The sequence below is a fragment of the Macrobrachium nipponense genome, chromosome 40, assembly GCF_015104395.2.
Source record: "Macrobrachium nipponense isolate FS-2020 chromosome 40, ASM1510439v2, whole genome shotgun sequence".
Classification (NCBI taxonomy): Eukaryota; Metazoa; Arthropoda; class Malacostraca; order Decapoda; family Palaemonidae; genus Macrobrachium; species Macrobrachium nipponense.
The window spans coordinates 14,654,473-14,669,713 of NC_061101.1; the positions used below are offsets into that span (position 1 = coordinate 14,654,473).

General features: G+C 35.1%; 1 long non-coding RNA gene across 1 annotated transcript; it reads left to right on the forward strand.

Moving 5' to 3' along the window:
• Window positions 1–1,104: 1,104 nt before the first annotated feature.
• LOC135212300 (uncharacterized) lies at window positions 1,105–1,691 on the forward strand. The gene is made up of 2 exons (XR_010313853.1): window positions 1,105–1,168; window positions 1,490–1,691. It is a non-coding gene; the product is annotated as an uncharacterized LOC135212300 (long non-coding RNA).
• The last annotated feature ends 13,550 nt before the right edge of the window (window positions 1,692–15,241 follow it).

The window sequence follows — 15,241 nt, forward strand, 5'->3', positions numbered from 1 at the left end:
GTTTTTATTGAGTGAAGTAGATGACGTTTAAAGTAAAGAAAAAACGACTTTTTATGTATAATACAATTTTACTCTCACACTCATATATATATATATATATATATATATATATATATATATATATATATATATATATATATATATATATATATATATGATATATATATATATATAATATATATGAGTGAGAGTAAAATTGTATTATACATAAAAGTCGTTTTTCTTTACTTTAAACGTCATCTACTTCACTCAATAAAACTACATTTTATATATACCATACCATTTTACTCTCATACTCATATATATATATATATATATATATATATATATATATATATATATATATATATATATATATGAGTATGAGAGTAAAATGGTATTATACATAAAGTCGTTTTTTTTTTTGTTTTACTTTAAACGTCATCTACTTCACTCAATAAAAACTACATTTTATGTATAATACAATTTTACTCTCACACTCATATATATATATATATATATATATATATATATATATATATATATATATATATATATATGTCCAGAAAATTACGAATATAATTCGTAACTTTCCATTTTTTGTTTGTATTGACCGCATATTTTGACTCAAAGGGAGTAAGTAGTTGTTTGATAGTTTTAAGTTGGTATTCAATTAGATTGTTTTCATTTTTAACCCTCTTCCATTGGTTCCCTTATTACCTTGTTTTATACTATACAAGCCGATATGGTTATGTACTGAAGACAGGAGGAGTCATCACTCAGTCCGCAGTATGGCAGCAACTCCTCCTCCTATTCCTCTAAGCCTTCTGTGAAATTACTAATCTTCGTGTTCAAGTGTTTTTCGCAGATGTGTTTCTTCGTCGATAATTATACAGTGAGGAATATAAACAATATGTGGATGTTGTAAAACCCTCACTGGACCACTGGTAGCTTCTTCGATTGGTTTGCCACGACCATGTGCCACGTCGAGACGTATGCAGTTTCTGAAGTCCTCGTCCTCGAGTTATGACCAAGGGCTTACTTTGATGTATTCAGCATCGTTGTGTGTGATGAGCCCAAGTGGAGTCCTAACTTGATGTGTCGTATAATTGGCTCCTTTATCTACAACTTGCTCTTGTGGTGAACGTCGTCGTCACTTCCACTTATATGCCTCTCTGGACAATAACAGGTATGGGGTTCAACTGAAGAAGCGGGTTTTAGTTCGATTCCTTGTTATTCCCAGTACTTTCATTATATTTAAGTAAAGGTCTTGCTAAACCCTTAATTATTAAATAACTATTCTTGGTCCTTTTGAGTCAATTTATTCATATAAAATTCCAGGTTATTTGCGTTAAAGGTTGCATTGTTATGAAGTTTAGGGCTTTGGTTAATTTTATTTTGTGCGAAGCCCTGTAAAAATTTATGCAGCTTAATTTTGAGTAATTCTGGGTTAGTTTAATTTGACTTACTGTTTCCATGTCACTAATAGTGATATTGTTCATATTTTTAGGACAGAGTGGTTACGAACTAAACATATTCACTGAATAGGACTTTCTCGCTTCGTCTACGTTTTGGATGAGGTCCTTTCGTCGACAGGAATTCCATTTAACTATAAAGCGGTCTAACATACGAATGTACTATTTGGCTTGCCACCTTCAGCGTGTTTGTTGTTAATTGTAAGGTGTTAATAATTATATTAATCTGTATGTTAAGGCTGTTTAAATTACTTTCCTAAGTTTTGTTTAATTGAATATGTATATAAAAAAAGTTTAGTTCATGGCGCCCGAACAGGGACTTTTAGCGAGAAGGTGGCAAGTGTTGACGGTCAGGAATACCAGGATAGAATCCAGACTTGCTTGTCTTTGCTGCCTGCTTCTCTCTCTAATCATTCTAATGTTAGCATTGATAATGCTCGTTCTTTGTTAAGCAGCCCACTGCTCCTTTACCCAGGTTTACCAGTAAAGAAAACGACGACTTCACGTCATTTCTTAAGGAATTCCGAGTACCACTAGTTCCTTTACATACCCAGATCGTGATCTTTTGTTGTTGCTCAAGCAGCAAGTAGACGGTCGTGCTAAATTGTTGTTAGATTCTTTAGAGCGGACAAGCAAACCTTTAATGATGCAGTAGAGCTTTTGAAGCAGCATTTGCTTCGGAAAGCACTCGTAAGGTAAACACGATCAGGCAGTTGACAGAACTTAAGTTAGGGCTTTCAGATGATCCATATTATATATTTCAAAATTCAGGACTATACTTCAGTCTGTTAGTACACTAGAAATAACGGCAGATGTTTTATACAGTACTTTGCATGGTCAGGCCTTAATGAACAATTTAAGAAAGAGTTGGTTCAGATTACCAATCAAATTCGTCCTAGCTGTAAGGATATTAAGGATAACTTCTTTACTGCCACTGAAAGGTATGAGAATGCTAGGAAAATTTCAAAGTTTAAAGGTCCCGCTATTTCTGGAAATATTCAAGGGAAGAATCAGGATACTTCAACTAGTTTGGCTATCAAAGTCGACTCTAATATTAACAATGCATTAAAAAGCTGCAACTTATGCCAAAAGGTAGATTCAAAGGATATTAATCACTTTATGTCCAAATGTCCAAATTTCCCTACTGCACAGGAGAAAGTATCTAAATTGTCAGAGTGTAATGGCTGTGTAAAATGTGGAAGTTTTATGCACCCGACTACTAAATGTTCGTTCAGGTTTCGCAAAAAGTGCTATCATTGTGGCGGTTGGCATTTCTCCTTTTTATGCATAAAGACAAGCTCCACCCAAAGTAAAAAGGAGCAGTCTAGTTCTGTTACAGTTAAAACCGCGACGAACAGTGGAGTAGCAATACTACCTAATTGTAGTAGTAGATCTGCTCTTCCAACTTTTACTTTCCAAGTTTCAGTCAAGGGAGATTATTCAGAGGGCTCAAAGATACCGGTTCACAAAGCACTTTGTATCGGAGAGACTAGCCAATTTTGGTAAATTTAAAGTTATATGCAATGATGTTGACTCGACAGTTAATGGGTTTAATGGGCCCAAGGTCTATAAAACTAGAATAGTACAGTTGCCTATTACTTTTACCACTGGTGTAGTTGAGGTGTTTGCTATGGTTGTGCCTTCAATAAATATAAAGTTGTCCTTACCTGGTTTAGGGAAGGTTATTAAAGCCTTTAAAGATAACGGTTATTCTTTGCTGATGCATTTTTAGACCAAAATCTAGTGAAATTAGTGACATTGAAGTCTTGTTAGGTTCAGATTCCTCTCATTGTTTGTTGGGAAAAGACGTTGTATTGGCATAATGACCCCTCTGTATATATTGATACGTTGTATGGCATTATGCTAACAGGTAATCCTTGACAGATTGATCAATAATGTGGATTATTTGCAGACTCGCGACAGTAATTTCTATTGCATGAACACTGATTCCAGTGAGCCGTTGTTATCTTTCCCAGTTGTGGACCTCTTCTGTAAGTATATGCACACTTCGTTTTTATTGGTTGTGATGATGTTAGTCCCTCATTTAGTGATGAAATTAAAGACCTTGATTTTGGTAATATTGCTACTAGTTGTAACTTTAATGTATTGAACACTAAAGGCAAGGTCATAGAGGAAAAGTTAAGAGGCCACTAACCATATACTTGAGGCAGAATGCCGTAATTATCTTAGTTATGATCAGCCTAAATGTGATGAGCAGACAACTGATCTGAATAGGAAGTTAATTGACTTCACGCTTAAGAATCTTTTCAGGGAAACAGATGGCAGGATTAGGGTTCCTTTGTTGTGGAATGGTAAAAATATCTCATTTACTCGCTAAGAATGAGAGGTTAGCTAAATTAATTTTAAGTCTACATTAAAGAACACAAGAAAGATAAAGGGAACTTGCTATTGATGGATCAGACTTTCAGAGATCAGTTAGCCTAGGGTAATTTTATTGAACCTGTAAATAATCTTGAACAATTTAAATTAGAACACCCAAATTATTCTTTCATTCCCACATGGCTGTTTCAAGCCTCAACGTGAGACAACGAATGTAGGATAGTTTATCTCTCGAATTTGAGTGAAAATGAACGTAATAAAGCTCTGAATTTGTCCCATAACCAGTGTATGTTCCCGGGCCCTAGTCTGAACCAGAAAATGTTGTCCGCTTTCATTCATCTTCGGTTCGACAAGAAATTATTGACATTTGATTTGAAAAAGGCATTCAATATGTTGACTTTGAGTGAGAACGATCAGGCAAAACTTCTATTTTACTGGTTTCGTAATGTTAGGAAGAATGACTATACCCTGGTTCCATTTCGCAATGTCAGACTAAGTTTTGGTTTACGTTGCAGTCCTTTTCTCCTTATTAGATATCACTTTTTTATATATTGATTATCAACTCTGATAAAGATGATGACAAACTGAAAGAATGTAAGAGGTTGATCTATTCATTAACATACATGGACAACGGAGCCTATTCTTGTGAAAATCTTGATACCCTTCAGTGGGCTTATTCGGTTTTAAATTTTCAGTACAGCAGTTAATAACTAATTATATTTCTTTGCAGAGTAGAATTGATAAAGATATGAAAATTGAGACGCCTATAGAGAATAAATTGTTTGGTTTGACATGGAATAGGGTAAGTTGATGGAAATTTTCACCGCAAGCCTTATCAATCTTAATGCTGATGCCAGTACTAAACGTGAGGTTTTGACCACCATAGCTGCACAGTTCGATATTTTGGGTTTAATTTGCCACTCATGAACAGAAGTAGGTTATTCATGCACAGGCTCCAATGTTGTAAAGAACTTGATTGGGACAAACCTCTTAATAATGACTTGGTTCGTGAATGGAAAAACATATGTAGGCAGGCAAATTCCTCCCCCATAATCAGAGTGCCAAGGTTTGTTGGTCCTAGGGACGGTGAATACAAACTAATAGCATTTACAGATGCCAGTCGTTCTCTTTATGGTGTTTTAGTTTTTATATGTCATGTTGAGACAAATCGGTGTTGTTTTCTACAAGCTAAAAACCGTATGGTTAATACACATTTGAAGAATAAGTCGATTCCGTCATTGGAACTTAATGCAGTTTTGTTTGGTGTTGAAAGCTTAATGGACTTACACAGAGACCTTACAGGTGATGTGTGTATGAAGCCAGTTAACATATCTGAATTACTGTTGTATACGGATTCAATATGCTCACTTCATTGGCTCGATTCTTGTGTGTCCAAGATGGAAAAACTGCAGAGACTTAGTGTATTTACCACTAACAGGCTTAATGCAATCCAGAGGTTATGTGAAAAGTACCCTGTTAAGTTTTGTTTTGTTTCAGGAAAAGAAAACCCAGCAGACAGCACTACTCGCCCATTTTCTTATAGGTCTCTTTATGAACATTAAAATTATCTTATTGGACCAATTCAAACTTTATTAAGACTGAAGATGAATTATCTGTTGTCATTCCTAATCCACTGACTGTTGACAAAATGGCTCCTGTCATCGATCATAATGTATATGTGGGAATTAATTCTGAACATTCTCTAAATAGTTCCGAAAATGCTCATTTAATAGACCCTAATGATATTTCTGATTTCAGGAGATTGGTTTTGATTCACCGAAGAGTCTTGCGGTGTGTTATGAAATGGAAGCAGAAGATAGGGATAGAAGGCAGTCCTAAATCACCTAATAGTAACCTGTTTGCTCAGGCCCTTAGCCAGATTATATCTACAGAGCAAAAATTGTTTTTCCCTGAAGTTTTTTCGTATTTTCAGGATCAAAAGGTTAGACTTAAAGACCTACCTAAGATAGTTACTCAACTAAATGTTTTTCTTGACAATAATAACGTTATTAGGGTGAAAAGTAAGTTTAAGACATGGGTTGGTCAAAATGAATTTCCTATATTGTTGCCGAGGATAGTGCTTTAACTAGACTAATTGTTCTTGATGCTCATTCGAAGTTATCCCACTCTGGAATGTTATGCTGTATTGTCTGGCATTAGACGTACGTTTTATGTTCCTAAACACTTTTCTACCATTAAGAAAATTCTTAAAACTTGTGTTCATTGTAGGAGATTCAACAACAGAACTTTCCAGTTGAATCAAAATGTTTATAGAGAGTTTAGGTCTGACCCACCATCTATTCCCTTCAATAATGTTTTTATTGACTACCTAGGTCCTTTTACAGTTAAAAAGGACTCTGAATCTCAAAAGGTTTGGTTACTTATTTTTGCATGTACTTGGAGTCGAGGAATTGATCTCAGGATAGTAATGACCTCTCGGTCAAGGAGTTTTTAAGATCATTCCAACTTCATTGTTTTAATTATGGAGTACCACAGCTTGTTGTCAGTGACCTAGGCTCTCAGCTTGTTGCAGGCGCCAACATAATTCATGATTTTATCAGTGATCATGAGACTCTGCTTTACTTTAGAGAACAATGTGAAGCCCTTAACCTTTCAACAATACTTTAAGGGTTTGTAGCAAACTCGGTTCCTTGGTCGAGACGTGTGAAAATGGTAAAAAGACTGCTCTTTGGTTCTATCAAGAATTGGGTTTTATCTTTTGCAGAGTTTGAATTTGTGGTAGAACACACTAAACATCTGGTTAATAAGCGCCCTATTGCATTTAAAAATGGATTGAGGGAAGCTAATGTTAATGATGTACCCGAACCTATAACCCCAGAGAAATTGATAAGAGGATATGATACTCTTTCTTTAAACCTAATTCCTTCACTGCAAGGAATGCCTCCTGATCCAGACTGGCAAACACCAGTTAGTTTAACTAGTCGTATCAACGATGAGTTTTGAGAAACTTCGTAAAGTTAGACAAAAATTTGATTGAGAATTATCATTCGGAGTTTCTAGGAACACTTTTTATCACAAGCAGTTGATAAGAAGGATAGGTACCGTCCAGCCCAGCAACATAATATTAAGGTAGGGGACATAGTCCTTTTAAAGGAACTTAACACTAAACCTAGCAGCTATCCTATGGCTATTGTCCAGAAACTAGAAGTCAATAGCAATGGTGAGGTAACTGGAGTGACCCTTTTAAAGGGTAAGACCAAGGAAGTTATAAAACGTCACATCTCGACTTTAATTCCTTATCTAGAGGTAAAGGCTTTGGGTGCAAGATGCTGGTATACTCTACCCCTGATGTTGAACAAAATAATGACACTAATAATCTTCGTGTTCGCAGAAAGGCTGCGATATTAAGTGAGCAGCGAACACGAGAATATTTGAATATGTAGGTTAAGTATGACTGAATTTTTATACAATTTACATATTAAAATTGTATCCCTGGCCTGCAATGTCCACAAAATTACGAATATAATTCGTAACTTTCCATTTTTTGTTTGTATTGACCGCATATTTTGACTCAAAGGGAGTAAGTAGTTGTTTTGATAGTTTTTAAGTTGGTATTCAATTAGATTGTTTTCATTTTTAACCCTCTTCCATTGGTTCCCTTATTACCTTGTTATACTATACAAGCCGATATGGTTATGTACTGAAAGACAGGAGGAGTCATCCACTCAGTCCGCAGTAATGGCAGCAACTCCTCCTCCTATTCCTCTAAGCCTTCTGTGAAATTACTAATCTTCGTGTTCAAGTGTTTTTCGCAGATGTGTTTCTTCGTCGATAATTATACAGTGAGGAATATAAACAATATGTGGATGTTGTAAAACCCTCACTGGACCACTGGATAGCTTCTTCGATTGGTTTGCCACGACCATGTGCCACGTCGAGACGTATGCAGTTCTGAAGTCCTCGTCCTCGAGTTATGACCAAGGGCTTAACTTTGATGTATTCAGCATCGTTGTGTGTGATGAGCCCAAGTGGAGTCCTAACTTGATGTGTCGTATAATTGGCTCCTTTATCTGCAACTTGCTCTTGTGGTGAACGTCGTCGTCACTTCCACTTATATGCCTCTCTGGACAATAACAGGTATGGGGTTCAACTGAAGGAAGCGGGTTTTAGTTCGATTCCTTGTAATGCCAGTACTTCATTTATATTTAAGTAAAGGTCTTGCTAAACCCTTAATTATTAAATAACTATTCTTGGTCCTTTTGAGTCAAATTTATTCATATAAAATTCCCAGGTTATTTGCGTTAAAGGTTGCATTGATATGAAGTTTAGGGCTTTGGTTAATTTTATTTTGTGCGAAGCCCTGTAAAAATTTATGCAGCTTAATTTTGAGTAATTCTGGGTTAGTTTTAATTTGACTTACTGTTCCCATGTCACTAATAGTGATATTGTTCATATTTTTAGGACAGAGTGGTACGAACTAAACATATTCACTGAATAGGACTTTCTCGCTTCGTCTACGTTTTGGATGAGGTGGGGGGGTTTCCTTTCGTCGATAGGAATTCCATTTAACTATAAAGCGGTTTAACATACGAATGTACTATTTGGCTTGCCACCTTCAGCGTGTTTGTTGTTAATTGTAAGGTGTTAATAATTATATTAATCTGTATGTTAAGGCTGTTTAAATTACTTTCCTAAGTTTTGTTTAATTGAAAATGTATAATAATTATAAAAATAGTTTAGTTCAATATATATATATATATATATATATATATATATATATATATATATATATAATATATATATATATGAGTGTGAGAGTAAAATTGTATTATACATAAAAGTCGTTTTCTTTTTTTACTTTAAACGTCATCTACTTCACTCAATAAAAACTACATTCTTTCATTTTTGCGTACAAGCTTTCGGCAGTTATAAATTGATCTTTCTTTTCCATGTTAATCTTCTTTTATTATTCTGTTCTTTGTTAGTTTCATGAGTTTCAGTGGCTTTATGTTCACTATTATTTCTATAACTTTTGTAAGGATTAATTTAATCTTTATCTTTGTATTGATAAAATTATACTCTGTTTACAATTCCACTCGTCTATACCTCTCTCTCTCTCTCTCTCTCTCTCTCTCTCTCTCTCTCTCTCTCTCTCTCTCTCTCTCTCATCTCTCTCTCAGAAACGCCATACTTCGCAATGAAATCTAGTGACAAAATGTGCACAGAAAATTTAATTTTCACGTTTATTCTCTCAGCACAGCAACATGCAATGGAGTAAAAAAAAAAGTGAGTGACGGGAAATAACAGCGAATGCACATCACCTCTCGACCTTTGTCATTTTTTCTTCATAATGTACCAATTAGGAAATACATCTCCATTTTCTATTCACTTTTCAATATTCTTTCATGATAAGTGCATCCGAGAAATTCATATGTGACGCTCATTAAGTTCTGGAAAAGGGAAAATTCTCTTCCGACTTTATTTCGAGGCGCTGAAATACGCTGGTTGCCGTTTGACATTTCCTCTCCTGTTTCTGAATTTCATTCTCTCTCTCTCGTACTACTAGACTCCTCAACAGAAAAAGTCGTCAGAACTCGGGTCTTCGCGCTTCACGTGGATCGTTCGCAAAAGGCCCGTTATCGAAACCCGCGGATGATTTTGTCAGGACTAAACAACTGCGTGGATCCTGTAGCCTATTAAATTCTTTTGATCTTCATTTGTATCTCAGACTGAATTAAACACGGTATAATTTTAAATGATTTCCTCTCTGTGAAACTTTATCTTTACAAAGATAAAAACGAAATTAATCCTGGCATAAATTATAGAAACATAGTGAACATAATGCTATTGAAAGTAATATAAGTAAACAAGGATGGTAGAAAAATATCAACATAAAAGATTAAAAGATCATAAACTTAAAACGAACGTCGAATAAAACAAGTCTCCCGAGACATACGTCACAATTACATCAATAAAATCAAATTAAGAGAGAAATTCCCCGATCATGTTCAACAAGCAAGGCTTATAGCATGACAGGCTCCATTATACCCAGTCTTTCTTAAAATATAATGACCCAAAGACAAGTTTGCAACAGGAGGATTGCAATTAATCCTGGAAATTCGCTGAGTACCGTGGGACATGTCTCAGTGAGTCGTTGGTGGTCGTGGTGAATCTCATATCGTCGTGTCATTTTAGCTGCGGATCTGATCTGGTCTCAGCTTTTATGTAACTGTTGAATATCGTAGGGTTAACGCCACGTATTGCTAAGCTGTATCTTCTGACACTCGACAGGGCCACTGGGGTTATGTGTATGTAATATAGGTGGACGTATGTATGCATGTGTGTGTGTATTTGTATCACATGACGGATGGACAAAGATTAACACTTTTCATCTAGATTCATGTCAGTTATTGATCTGCTAAAATCCCCAAATGTAAGCAATGATAAACGGCTTTGTCCTTTACCCTCTATTTCTGTAACATAACAAGAACTTCAAAAGATATTTAGGCTTCAGGTTCTAAATCTGTGGTATCGATCATAAGGAATAATTGATAGTTTGTATATAGAATTAAATAAATACAATTCAATAGGTCACTTAATTATACAAAGGAAAGAGACTAGGGCATCCCAGAGCAAGAGATATGATTGCATCTGCCCCAGTTGATTGAGAAAATATATTCACATGTTTAAATAATTACATTTATAAATTTCAGTGAAATTCATCTTGATCATACTCCTAAATTGTTGGAACTGGAATCTCACTAATAATGAATGAAGATAGAATATAAACAGTTATTTTCGTTTAGATATATCAGTTGATACGAATGAAGCGAAAGACATAAAAGAAACTAGGACACCAAAAGGCTAAAGCGAAGCCTTCAGCCAAAGTAATGGAAAACCAACAAGACATTTCAGAAATCCCAAGTGGGAAAACGGAACGAACGGGAAAAGAAAATAAAAGTGATGGAAGAGGCCATCTCGCCATCTGAGCAATAACTCAAAGAGAGGATGAGAACGGGAATAAGTAAGCGAGCGTGAATCCTCTCGTTCTAAAGATGTTTATGTTCTCTCTTCTCAAACCAAATTCTTTGAAGTGAGGGAATGGGGAATGAAATGTTTAACTTTGCCAAAGACTACTAAGATCAGTGTAAAGCGCATGACGAAAATTACGGGAATGATGATTATTGAAATCTATTCCTTTTGTCAAAGCAGTGTGATAAATCCTGAGAAAAATAGAGCACAAGAACAGAAGAGAAGGGAAATATATTTCTTGCTTTGGATTCGATTCAACAAAAAAGCGAATTACAATAAATGATTAAATCGTAAGGATATCTAATAGACAAAGTGACAGGTGCATACAAACCGTAGGTTGATAATAAGAAGAAGGAAGACTCAAAGAAGGATGTTTTGATGAACTTCACTGATATTAAATCAAAACGCCCAAAACCAGAGACACTAGAGGCTAAATGATATATGTAACGATGTATCAGCAAATAAATAAGTACAAAAGATATCGTAGAGTCATGTCCACTAGGAACGGAACAAAGCAAGTATATAACAGACAGATAAAAATATACATTCACCATAGTAGATACTCGAATTCAAAGAAACGGTAACTTTTACTGAACCAACACTTCAAGTAAATGTATTTTAATTTAGACCCTAATATTGCAGTAAAAGGTTACTCGTGAAGTGCTGGTTAACATTTAATTTCATGAGGAAGCATCATTTTTACCTGTGAGGTGTAGATTATCTACCTTACAAAATTAATAAAACAATTATACTCAAATATTGCTGTTAACTTGTCATTTCTAATCAGAGCTCCGTACGGAGCAACGAAGTATTATTATATTCTCAAAATACACAAGACAACCGTTTAACAAAGTAATGAATACCGAACAAGGCGCTTCAACATAAATCCTCTGCGAATACCGTCAAGCAAAACGGAAACAAACTCGGGCGAAGAATATAAACGAAAGAGAAGACCATCTCCTAAACAAGGCCATAACTCAGGGCCAGGATGAGAATGGGAACAAAAAATTGAGTGAGAATCTTTTCTCTTCCCGGGGTTCTTTCCGGCCTTTTTTAACACCCAAGATTTTTTTAAAATGAAATGAAGAGACAGAGAATATATTTGTATATGTGTGTATGTATATATATAACGCAGCCCCGGATCGAGGAAGACGTATGAAGAATATTAGGAGAGTTTTTTGCTAATGAAGCTAATAAAAATTCCACGACTCATCTACCCCTCGAATGCGAGAGAAAAATAAACGAATAAAAATACACGTCAAGAACTGCGAAAAGAAAGAGCGATTAGAATGGAATATGTGAACTATTTGAAAAAGAGCGGATACAGAATGAAGAAGCAAGTAAGAGACTAGAAAGTGGCAGGTTTATGCGAACGAACAAAAATAGGCAGAAATATATGAAAATGTAAATGGTTAAAATGGACACAAATGTTCTCAGTGAAAACAATGTACATTAGCAAAAGCATTATGAGGTGAAGATACCTTTTTACTGAAGGAAGCTAGTTGACAAAAAACAAAACAAAAAAAATCAGAGACAATAAAGCAACCATTCAAACTAGACAAATATGAACAATGAAAATAAAGTCAATCAGAATATTGAATTTTGGATCAAGAAGAGAAGAAATTTTCTATTTGTGTCATACCAGGAATTTGAAAAATAAAAGGAAGAGAGAAGCTGATAATGAAACGAAATGCGTAAAATAAATAAAATCCAATGAACAGACAAGAAAAGGGTGAGATGGGTCCGAACCCGAAATATATAACGAAATGGCGAGAAATGGAACAACATCCATTTGCTGAGAAAGAAAATTAACGGCGGGAAACACTTGACTGGTGAGGAATGGGAGACAGAAACCGGAAAGAGACAAAGGAGAAATCGACGATAGTAGAAAAATATTTCCTGACAGATAAGAGAGACCAAAAACACCCGTCTTTTGCTTAAATATCTACAGTACTTACCCTTTTTATTTTCAGTGTTAGCAATCCTTAGGTTTTCATATTCGGTCGTGAGCTGTAGCTATTTGATTTTCATTGTGTGAAGATTACTGTGAATTAAGACAGTTCGATTCAGTGAAATTCAGCCGATAGGACACAAGACACTGTCAGACTGCTTCTCATCGTAGTCGAGTGTCTGGAACGACTCAGAATTATCTTGAGAAAACTCTTCATTCAGATTAAAAAGCCCTCCAATGAATTTGAAAAATTTGTTTGACTTAATCAGACATATACCAGCATTATCACGTTATATATGACAGTTCTTTTTAATAGTTATGATTCTATCTCTCTCTCTCTCTCTCTCTCTCTCTCTCTCTATCACAGACACATATATTGCGCGCGATTCTTGACCTTATATTTTATTCCTTTGAGGTTATAATTGAATTGAATGCCTGTCGTTCAAACAATATCCGCTCTCAGTTTATCGTACTCAAAAGATCGAGTGATACAACCCAGACAACGGCATCGAAAATGTTGAAAACCATAAATCATGTAATGGATATTTTTATAGGGTCTTTCCTTCCTTCGCTCCGCTGCGGAAGTCTCCCATTTTTCAACATTTCCTTTATTACTACAATGATATTTCTTTGATGTCGCGTATTAAACATTACCATTTTATCAGTCACTGGCTGTATCAGATCATTAACAGTGGATAGGCGAAGATTTATGAAAAAAGGAAGCATTTCTTTAATGAGGCGAACTAAAATGAATAAAAGATGGAAGGCAGCAATCGAGGTTATAAAAGAAAATGTAAAAATAATGATCACGAGTTTCAATGAAGACATAATTATATGAGTCAATAAAATGGGAAAGGAAATCCACAGTAGTATGCCTGTTTGATTTTGTTATTTAAGATATATACAGCTGTATATATTTTAAAAAACAAAATCAAGCAGGCATAGTACGATGGATTTACTTTCCAATTACGAGTTTAATAAAAAAAAACATTTATATGACGTCCCATCACGGATATTTCAGAGTTGAGAAATGAACTGGAAAGATAAACCAATAAAGAACGTGTTTTCTGAAACAGATATCCAATCAGTTAATGAGCCCAAAAGAACTGGAAGCGCATTCCACTGAGAGATGTATATTCCTGGTGATAGAAGTTCACTCTCGACGTGGTTCGGAAGTCACTTAAAGCCGTTGGTCCCGTTGCTGAATAACCACTGGTTCCATGCAATTTCGTAAAAACACCATACACACAAACAAACAAACAAAAGCAGCTGGCGCCATCTTTTGCGCGTCACAAAACTTTTCGAATTCCGCGTTCCTCGGCAACGCTAGGACAGAAGAGATCCAGTGATTGGGACAGTTACACTCCTCAAAGTTTCCGAAACTTGAAGTTGCCACGACCAACCCCCCCCCCCCCCCCCCGCCCCCGCCCCCTCCCTCCCTCCCCCTCTCAACCTCTTCTCATTGCTTCATCCCGCTTCCATGGTATCGGCTCTGAATTTTGGTTAGGTGATGTCAGGGGTGTGTCAGTGGTCGATTTTTTTTTTTTTTTTTTTTTAGGGGTTTCAGTGTCAACTAAATTTCGTATTGACTCCTCATGTCCATTCTCTCTCTCTCTCTCTCTCTCTCTCTCTCTCTCTCTCTCTCTCTCTCTCGTGTAATTTGTGTTTCCGGAACGTAATTTCCTCTTGATCTGAAAAGTACACTGACATTTCATTGGGGGGACAGTAGTCAACGAAAACGTTACCGATTAAAGGTGATTTCTTCGGAATATATATATATATATATATATATATATTATATATATATATATATATATATATATATATATATATATATGTATATATATATATATATATATATATATATATATATATATATATATATATATATATATATATATGTATGTATATATATAGTATATATATATATATATATATATTATATATACATATATATATATATATATATTTATACAATTTTTTTCTTTAACTGCTGATGAATGATTTACCGTCAAATGTGTCACTAGTGAAAATATGAATAAGGTTTTACGACACGAACTATGAAATAGAAAAGATACTAAGGAAAGAAGTAGGAAATTTTCTCATTTTTTTCCGAGACGATTTCTTCAGGATGTCAGCAATTCACTTTACCAAACTCCAGTTTCTTCTTCGCTGGACTCCAGTCCAAAGTTGAATCTCTGCCAACTCAATCATGACAGTTTAGGGATGATTATAACAGAAAAGGTTTTGGGGGTTTTGGCTTTATTCCTTTTTTTTGAAGGTTTGGGTAATATTCTCTCTCTCTCTCTCTCTCTCTCTCTCTCTCTCTCTCTCTCTCTCATTGTAATTTTGCGTTTGTAATGTGACTGTTCAATTTTTCTTAAAATCTATTTACATCCATAAGCTACTTACTACAAACAATGTAACATTTTTTAATGACAAATGAAGAAAGGTTTTCAATTGCTCCCAAACTTGCAGACCAATTTTTCCATGACAGTTAGTC